The following is a 9,487-nucleotide window of genomic DNA, read 5'->3' on the forward strand; positions in this document are numbered from 1 at the left end:
GGGTTTTTGCAGCAGTATGCGGGGAGAGAGAGAGGAACGGTGTCTACACTATTTTGGGTTTTTTTTCTTTTTAATAATTTATTTATTTATTTATTTTTGTGGGGACCCAAAAATGGGTAACAACAATAGTCATGACAGGAATAAAATGTGAAAGGGACAAAGAAGCAAAAGATGAAGAATCTGGAGATATATAATATGAAGCACTAGAATTTAAGAATCATTTAGAATGTGACATGTTTGAAGAACTATGAGGCAACTAACCTATGAAAAAAGAAACGAACATAATTTATGGTTGTAAAGAGAGAAACTTCTGAAATTGCTCAGCTAGAGTACTAGAATCGGTGAAAGGACCCGACAAAACTACTGCTGCAGTATTGTGAAATGGTGGTTTGTAGCCCTGAGGTGATCTGTGAGAATTAGATTATGACTGATTGTCAGACTTCCAAGCTTGATTTTGTTGTCTTAACTTGGGACACTAAGCCTTCCAATAACCTTTCTGCTTATAGAAGTTGTACTCATCGAAGGCAACCCTTATGCAAGACTTATTCTGATTACTAGAGAATGACTTATAAGGTACTACTAGTACAGAAGAATTAGAAAAAATTCCCTTTTCAGAATAAAATTAAAGACGTATTTCTTCAGCCAATAACTCACTAACAACTGAGTCAATAAAAGATAGTGGAGAACGATGTAAAATTGAACCTCTAAGTCCTTCAAAATCATTACGAAGTGCCGATAAAATTTTACCAATCATTGTTGCTCTCTACGAGCAATATAGGCACCTTATATTATACCGATTCTGTAACAACCAATTGATCCCAAAGATCTGTCATAACAGAATAAAACTTTGAATACTTATATTTTTCTGGTGAAGAGCTCGTATGTCACTCTCTAATTGATACTGCTTTGTAAAATTTGATTGCATGAATAACCTTTGCAAATGATCTCAAACCTCCATTGTTGTCTTATACTTCACCCTCTATATACCTATGAAATGCTCAACATATTGTTAATCCAAGTAAAAATCTTTGCAGTGTTTGCTTCCTAGACATCTATCAAAGCAGCATAGAAGTTCCAATAACATATCCTCAAATCTTTTTACCTTTAAGAAAATTTTTCATCATATAACTCCAATATGAATAATTTTTTTCATTCAACCTCACACTTACAGATTGAAGCAAATCATCTCTTTTAATAGCCATAATCAACAAACAAAGAAAACCAGAATGCAAAAGAAAGGAAAATGAAATACCAGATTGCAAAAACTAAACAAATATCTTCTTGAAGTTATAAAATCACTAAAAAAATTAGGGTAGCACTCCGAACCCCAATAGGGGCGTGCTACCCCCTACAAAACCCCTAAAGTTAGATCCATAAAAGTTGTGCTTAAGATTAAGCCTTGTTCCATAAAACCATGCTCTGATATCATGTTAAACAATCCAAAAAAATAAAGAGAACTACAAAAATAAAAAAGGATGCTAAGGTTTCTATAATGCTGCATGATGTAATCACAATAATCTAAAGGAATAGATTTAACCTAAATATAAAGAGATTATATATAGGTTAATCTGAAAAGAAAATAAAAATATTATTCTACCTTTAATGAATAAAACAAAATAATCCTATATTTCTTAACAGTAGTAAACCAGGATAAGCCACCCTCTCCGCCATAGCTTGGTTACAGGCATCATACTTATTTACTAATTGTTTCACCAACTTTTTCATGGAAGGATAATAGAAAATAGCTTTCAATCTCTTAAATGAATTTTGAATTCCAACATGGCCACCAATACAGAAGTCATACATAGTTTTACCCAACTTTATCGTTAATTATTCTTTTTCTTCAACCATTATTCTTCATTTATATCTCAAAACACCATCCACATAAGTATATTTATATCATTTATCAACATCCACTTGCTTGTTAGTAACAATCTCATAAAATAATGGATCATCATAACATGTCTCATAAACTTATTCATATCATGTTGGCATTACTTTAGTCATTACTCCATGATTACCAATTTTCTTTGCAATTATAGCAATATTATTCCTTTTGAAAATAGCATCTCCTTTCCTTTTTTATACTCAATCTAGTAACTTAGTCCCAATAGTTTTATTAACCCTTTCTTCTAAATTGATGTGTGGATTTTCTATTCCATAAGATACTTCAAACTTTCTTAAGAGCCACACTACCTTGTCTATAAGGTTGTAACTTTAAGAATACTCAATCTCCTTCAATGAATTTTCTTTCAGTTCTATTTTTATTTGCTAACTATTTCATTATATTCATAGCTGCTTCTAGTTTAATTTTCAGTTTTTGGTCCATATTAATCCTTTTATATATCAATTCCTCCATAGCAGCAAACAATCTCATCATTAATCATCTCATTGTTAAGAAGAGGATATCAATAGAAGGCTTGTAAAGGACTCATTCCAATAGTTGAATGGATACTGGTGTTATACAACCATTAGGCTAGACATAACCATATAAACCACTTCTTAGGATTATGCATTGTCATGCACCTAAGGTAGGTTTCCAAGCATTGATTCACTATCTCTTATTAGCCATCAATTTTAGGGTGATAAGATGTGCTCATTAGCAATTTGACCCTAAGCTTCTTGAATAACTCTTTCAAGAATAGGTTGGTAAAACTATTATCCATGTCAATCACTATAGTTACAAGCATACCATGAAATTTATAGAAATGATCTAAAAACAACTAAGTTGCACATTAAGCTATAAATGAATGAGTAAATGTTATAAAATGCTCATATTTGGTGAACCTTTTAACAATTATCATTACAGCATCCTTGCCTTCTGACTTTTGTAGTCATTCCATAAAATTCATAGTTATAGCCTCCCAAGTATGAGTTGAAATTGGTAAAGGTTGTAGTAAACCAGGATAAGCCACCATTTCTATATTAGCTTGGTTACAAACGTCACACTCCTCTACTAACTGTTTCACTATCTTTTTCATGGAAGGCTAAAAGAAAATAGCTTTGAATCTCTTATATGAATTTTAAATTCCAACGTGGCCACTAATAAAGGAGTTATGCACAACTTTAACCAACTTTATTGTTAATTATCTTCTTTCTCCAACCATTATTCTTCCTTTATATCTCAAAACATCATTCACATAAGTATACTTAATCCATTTATCAACATTTATAAGCTTGCTAGTAATAATCTCATATAACAATGGATCATCACAACATGTCTCATAAACTTCTTTATATCATGTTGGCATTACTTTAGTCATTATTCCAAGACTACCAATTTTCTTTGCAATTATAGCAATATTATTCTTTAGTCGTGATTTATGTCATTTTGGAGGTTTGACTCAAATGATGAATGAAGTGTTGGTTTAGATGTTAAGGCACTGTTATATCCCTGCAAGGGTGAGAACACGAGTTTGATTGCTAGATTTGTTTTTCATGTATAAAGAGTCCAATATGTCTAAGACTTAATGCATTGCTAAGGAAAGCTAAAGGTCTTCTTTCCTGCTACAATATTGCACCTAATCCAGTAGCATAAGCATTTGTCTCTAGCCTAAAAGTTTTATTAAAGTCAGACAGAGCTAATACTAGAGCTTCATATAATGCTTTTTTAAATGATCAAATGCTTTTTATGCTCCATCATGCCAACCAAAGTTATTATTCTTTAGCAAGTTTGTTAGTGGCTTGCTAATGATACCAAAGCTTCTGATAAATATCTTGTAATAACCAACAAGCCCAAGGAACCCTCTATTTCTTTCAATAATTATGGAATTGGCTAATTTTGCACAACTTTTATCTTATTAGAATCAATAACAACTCCTTGTATTGAAATTACATGTCTAATATATTCCACTTGTTGCTGACTAAATGTATACTTGGATTTTTTTTCATACAATTGGTTAGCACTTAGAGTTTTTAACACAAGTCTTAAATGAATAACATGCAATTCATAAGTACAACTATAAATCAATATATCATCAAAAACTATCAGAACAAACTTTCTCAAGAAAGGCTCTAGAATGATGTTCATTAGTTCTTGAAATGTAGCAAGTGCATTTGTTAAACCAAATAACATTACCTTGACTTTGTAACACTCTTGATAAGTCCTAAATATAGTATTTTCTATATTTTCATCACTCATACGAACTTGGTGATAGCTAGACCTTAAGTCCATCTTAGAAAAGAACTTGAAACAATGCAGCTCATCCAACAAGTCATTAATCAAGGGAATTGGAAACTTGTTTTTTATGGTTAACTCATTAAGTTGTTTATAATATATGCAAAACCTTCAAGTGTTATCTTTCTTCTTCACAAGTAATACAGGTGATGCAAAAGAACTAATACCATGCTAAATTATTTTACTTTTCATCCTCTCTCTGTCCAACTTCTTCATCCTTCATTTATGCACGAAAGAACTCTTGTAAGGTCTACAAGTAACTAGTTGTGCTCCTAGCTTAAAAGGAATTTTGTGATCAAATCTTCTCATTAGTGGTATGCTTTTTGATTCCTTAAATATAGTAGCAAAGTCTTTCAATACTTTCTTAACCTTGATAGTTTTTACTAAGACTTTTGGTTCATCCATAACCTTTATTAGGCAAAACTGTCCAACAAATCCAATCACAACTTTTTTTTCAAGCTTTTTTAAACCTTTGCTATTATTAGTATTTGTAAACTTGCTCTATCAATAATGCCCTTTAGTTCTATCATTCTTCCCTCCTTCCTAAAGGATATTTTTATTTTTTTGAAATAAAAAATAATTGGAGAATAATTTATTAGCCAATCCACCCTTAAAACTTTAAGTACCTTCATATTTGCTTTAAACTCATACCCTTGTATGAACCAAGTATATCCAGGGCTTCATGCATCACATAGCATAACATTTTCATTAACCACTATAACTACTAACATAATGACTTTTATCAATGACAATCTTAATCCCTTTAACAACATTTTCATCTATGAAACTATGGGTACTATCACTATCAATTAGAATAACCAATTCTTTTCCTTGATAGTTGCCTTTAATTCTAATTGTATTGTGAGCATAGCTTTCTACCATTGCATTTAAAGATAATCCATATCATCAAACTTTACATTTCATATTCTACATTATTAAGCTTTTTATTTATGACACGATCAAAAGATTGATGTCTTATCCCAAGTGCAGGAGTGTCGAAGTAATAAATAACCCGGCAAGACCGGGGTCGAACCACAGGAAGGTGGACTATATAAAATTATAAATAATAAATGAAAATGAGTTAAAGAGAACTTTTGAATGTGATATTGATGTAAGGATTAAACTAGGATAAAACAATTATCAAGGTTAGAGGATCCATTAATGATATTTCAAATAAGTATACTATAAACTCTTTTTATTACTCAACCGGAAACCACACACAAAGGAGGTTCCAATCGAATTATAAATTATTAACATGATTATATTAATTATCTTATTTGAGTAATGCCAATACTTGTAAATATGGTCAGGTATTCATGGTGATAACTTATTTTAACAACAAATCAAGTTCCTTTCATATCACAAGTATCGGTTATATCATATAGTAGGCTATGAAAGTGTCAAAGTATTTGTTATACTAAGGATTGTACAACACAAATCTAGATTAATCATTTAACAAGCAGGGTACTAAGAGTGAGTAAGATAACAAATACAAAACATGTTAGTATCAAACATTAAAGTCCATGTTGAGTTTATACTATCCTTATTCTTACACCATTATTATAACCTTTTCACCTTGACAAAATTAACTTAGCTAAACATAATGAAGAAGAGAAACATAAATAAATAAAATAAAAACATAATAATGATATACATTAACTAAGTAAAGTAAAGCAAATGAAAAGCATAAACAAGAAATTAATATAACATGAAATAAAACTTGAACATTACTAAATATAAAAGGAAATGAAAAGCATAAACAAGAGATTAATATAACATAAAATAAAAACTTGAACATTACTAAATATAAAGAAAGAGAGCAAGAGCAAGATCTTGATCTGAACACCAAGATGTCTAAATGTATAGAAAATGCCTTTTTTTATAGGCTAAAATTCAAAACTATTGATTTGAAGATTAATTATCGAGTGGGTGGACACATCTTGACTTGGTAACAATCATTATCTTATTGTCTAAATAAAAGATCATTGTTAACATTAGAATTTGAACAGATATTCTTCATGAAAATTCTAGAAATTTATCTCAGCTTTCCAACAAAACAAGAATGAGCTAATTTGGACTTCAATAACTTGAGATATGGGTTGAACACTGAACAGTACTAGGCTGCATGATAGATTCTGACTTCTCTTTTGTTGCTACAATTTAAACTTGAAATGGCCTTTATGAATCTTGGACTCTTCATGAAAGTTTTAGGCTTATGTCTTAACGTTTCATCCATATAAACCAGACCTAAATCCAAGTGTTATAGCTCTAGTTATGATCCAATAACCGAATAGTATTCCAGTTTGAATTGAATCAGCATCTCTTCTTTAAGCTTAACCCTCTTTGTCTTTTTTACTTTCAATAGTTAAACATATCAATCAATCCTTTAAATTCTGAGATATGCCTGCATTCAAAATGAGTATTTATCATAAATTAAAGATATCTTATATTATCAAACTTGTTATTATAAAACATGCTTAAGTTAGGGAATTTAATGATACTTTAAGTGCAATATAATGATATAAAACCTTGATAAAAATGCACTTTTAAGTACTAATCAATTTACTTCCATAAATTCCTCCTTATCATCATTTATTCATTTTATCATATATAATCCCTTAACGATACAATAATGACCAAGCATGTATTTATTACCATATTTAAAGTATTGATCTAACCTTTTTGTTGTTCATATAAGGAATCAAAAGACAATTTTGATCCTTATAACACCTTATTCTTGGATTGATTAAAAGAACTGGATGAAAGATTACATGTTGATCTTCCCATTGTAATAATAAGAGTGATCTTTTGTATGAATTTGTTATTCCTAGCCATGGCATTGTTGTTCAAAAGCCTACATTAGTGTTATTGGCCTAAGAATCTTAAGCATCAATTTAATATCATCCTTCAAGCCACTAATAAAACTAGAGACATTGTAGAATTCAAGAAGAGATGCATTCATCAGTGATTTCACCTCCTCAAATTTCTCCATATAATCTTTTACACTTTGTTCTTGCACCAATTTATTGAACTATTCTACCATGTCATCCCTACTTCCAAATCTTTTACAAATAGATTATGATAAATCTTTTCAAATAGCTAAATATTCATTTCCACTCATAAAACCTTCAAACCAAATTTTGCTTTGCCATCTAAGTGTACGGAAGCCAACTTCACCCATTGATGAACAAGGACAAAGTTAAAATTGAAGTACTTACATTTTCTTAACCATCCCCTAAGATTCTCACCACATAATGTTGATAAGTTTATTCTTGGCAAAGCTACATTGTAACCAGTTTTATGATGATCTTGACTCCCTAACATCTTTCTTAAAAAATGATCTCTATAGCTAGGTAAAATTCCATCTAAGCTAACATTATAAAGGGACGTATAACATGGTTAAAAGTTAGGGTTCTCAAGTTCTAAGGTTATAGATTAAAGTTGTAGAGAAATTTAGAGAAAACTATATGGTGTTTTATTAAAAGTCTTAATAATAATCTTCTTCTCAAAATAAACTAGATACTCATTTATAACAGTTAAGGTAAATCAACTACTTAATTAGTATAATCCATCTGGCATTATAATTCTTAAATAGTAAAATAATAGTTAGATTAAAAGTCCTAAGCTAAATAGGAAAAAGAATCCAAAAACAATAAGGTAAATAAAAAAAATCCAATAAAGTAACTTCAGAGCTTTATTTTAAGGTCTTATTGATCTTTGATCATCATGAAATTTTACCCTAATAAGAAACAGAGCCTTTAGAATCTTCTATCAAAATTTTAACTCGATCCAATAATTGAATTAAAAGTTATATTTGATTTACCAAATAACATCTTGCACTCTTCAAAACCTAAAAATCTTAATCCTTAATAAAATAATGCAATAAACATTATTATTCCAAGAATATGAAAGAAAATTCCTAACATTAATCCCCTTTACTTTTGAAAAACTCTCCCTCAAGTTATTTGTCAAAAATTAAACTCGACCACTTCAAATAAAAAGATATTTAGAATATAATATTGTAGCCAACATATTCACGAAGTTGCTTGTTTTTTACATGTAAACTTCAAGATTTAGTTTATAATGTGTACATACAAAAGAAAAAATCATATTTAATTTTATATTTTTTATTCCTGTGAAGTTCACTTGTAGTTCTTTTCCACATTCTCTTACTTTAAACTTAAATTCATAATCATCTATTACCTCCAATACTTTAATCATTAAATATAAAGAAACTTCAAGATAATCTTTGATAATACCTTTAAGATAATTGTCAGAAATCATCATGTCATCATGTCTTCCATGTCCTTATTTGTAAGATGTTTATCCATGACGGAAAGATCATTGTTTGCCACTAATTTCTCCAACTTAAGGTCAAAAGACTAAAGTTATTTATCAACACTCTCTTTGATCATGTTATCTTCAACATGATTAGATAACTTTAAACTTTTGCTTTCACCAAACTCCATGTTTTTCCTCCTTGCCTTTTGAGAAAGTTGAGCATAAAGTAAATAACAATATTCTATTTATTTTTCTACCCAATATAAAATCTCTTCATAATCATCTTGTATAAACTCTAAAATTAATGATTGTCTAAAATCTTGCCAAGAAAAAATTAAAGGCATACTAATATGATTTCTAAAGTCTAGAAATTCAAACCACCATTCTTTGGTACCTCAAGAAAGTTTTTGTGCGACAAGTCCTACTTTTTAATAATAAGGAACCTTGTTGAAATAAAAGTAAGCTTTCAACTCTGCCAACCACTTAGTAAATTTTTTTTTCAAAAATCTCCCATCATAGAACAAAATCTCATCAAATTCAAGAATATATTTGGGGTTTGGCCTGTCTCGAGGTAAGTCTCTAGGCAAGTTCTTCTTCTCTTTGTGATTCTTATTTATGTTATCTATTAGTCAATCTAGATCTATTATGGTTTGCTCCAAACGATCTAGTGTCTGCTCTTGAGTCCGCACAGCGCCGTGAAGAGCCTCCACTCTTGCATCGCGGAGTGGGTTGCTACTGTCTTTGTCCATCAAAGAAACCAACCTCCTATGATACCAATTAATACGATGTAAAGTATGGTTAAAAGCTAGAGTTCTCAAACCTTAAGGTTACAAACCTAAGTTATAAAAAAATTTAGAAAAAGCTCTCTGGTGTTTTATTAAAAGTCTTAATAATAATTTTATTCTCAAAATAAACTAGATCCCCCTATTTATATTAGTTTTAATTAAAACTAAAATCTTTTATAGAAAAGGATTTCTAATTAATGGGAAAAGATTCCTAATAAAAGCTAAAATGTTTTATGGAAAAAGA

Source organism: Populus nigra, chromosome 13 (assembly GCF_951802175.1).
Source record: "Populus nigra chromosome 13, ddPopNigr1.1, whole genome shotgun sequence".
Taxonomy (NCBI): Eukaryota; Viridiplantae; Streptophyta; class Magnoliopsida; order Malpighiales; family Salicaceae; genus Populus; species Populus nigra.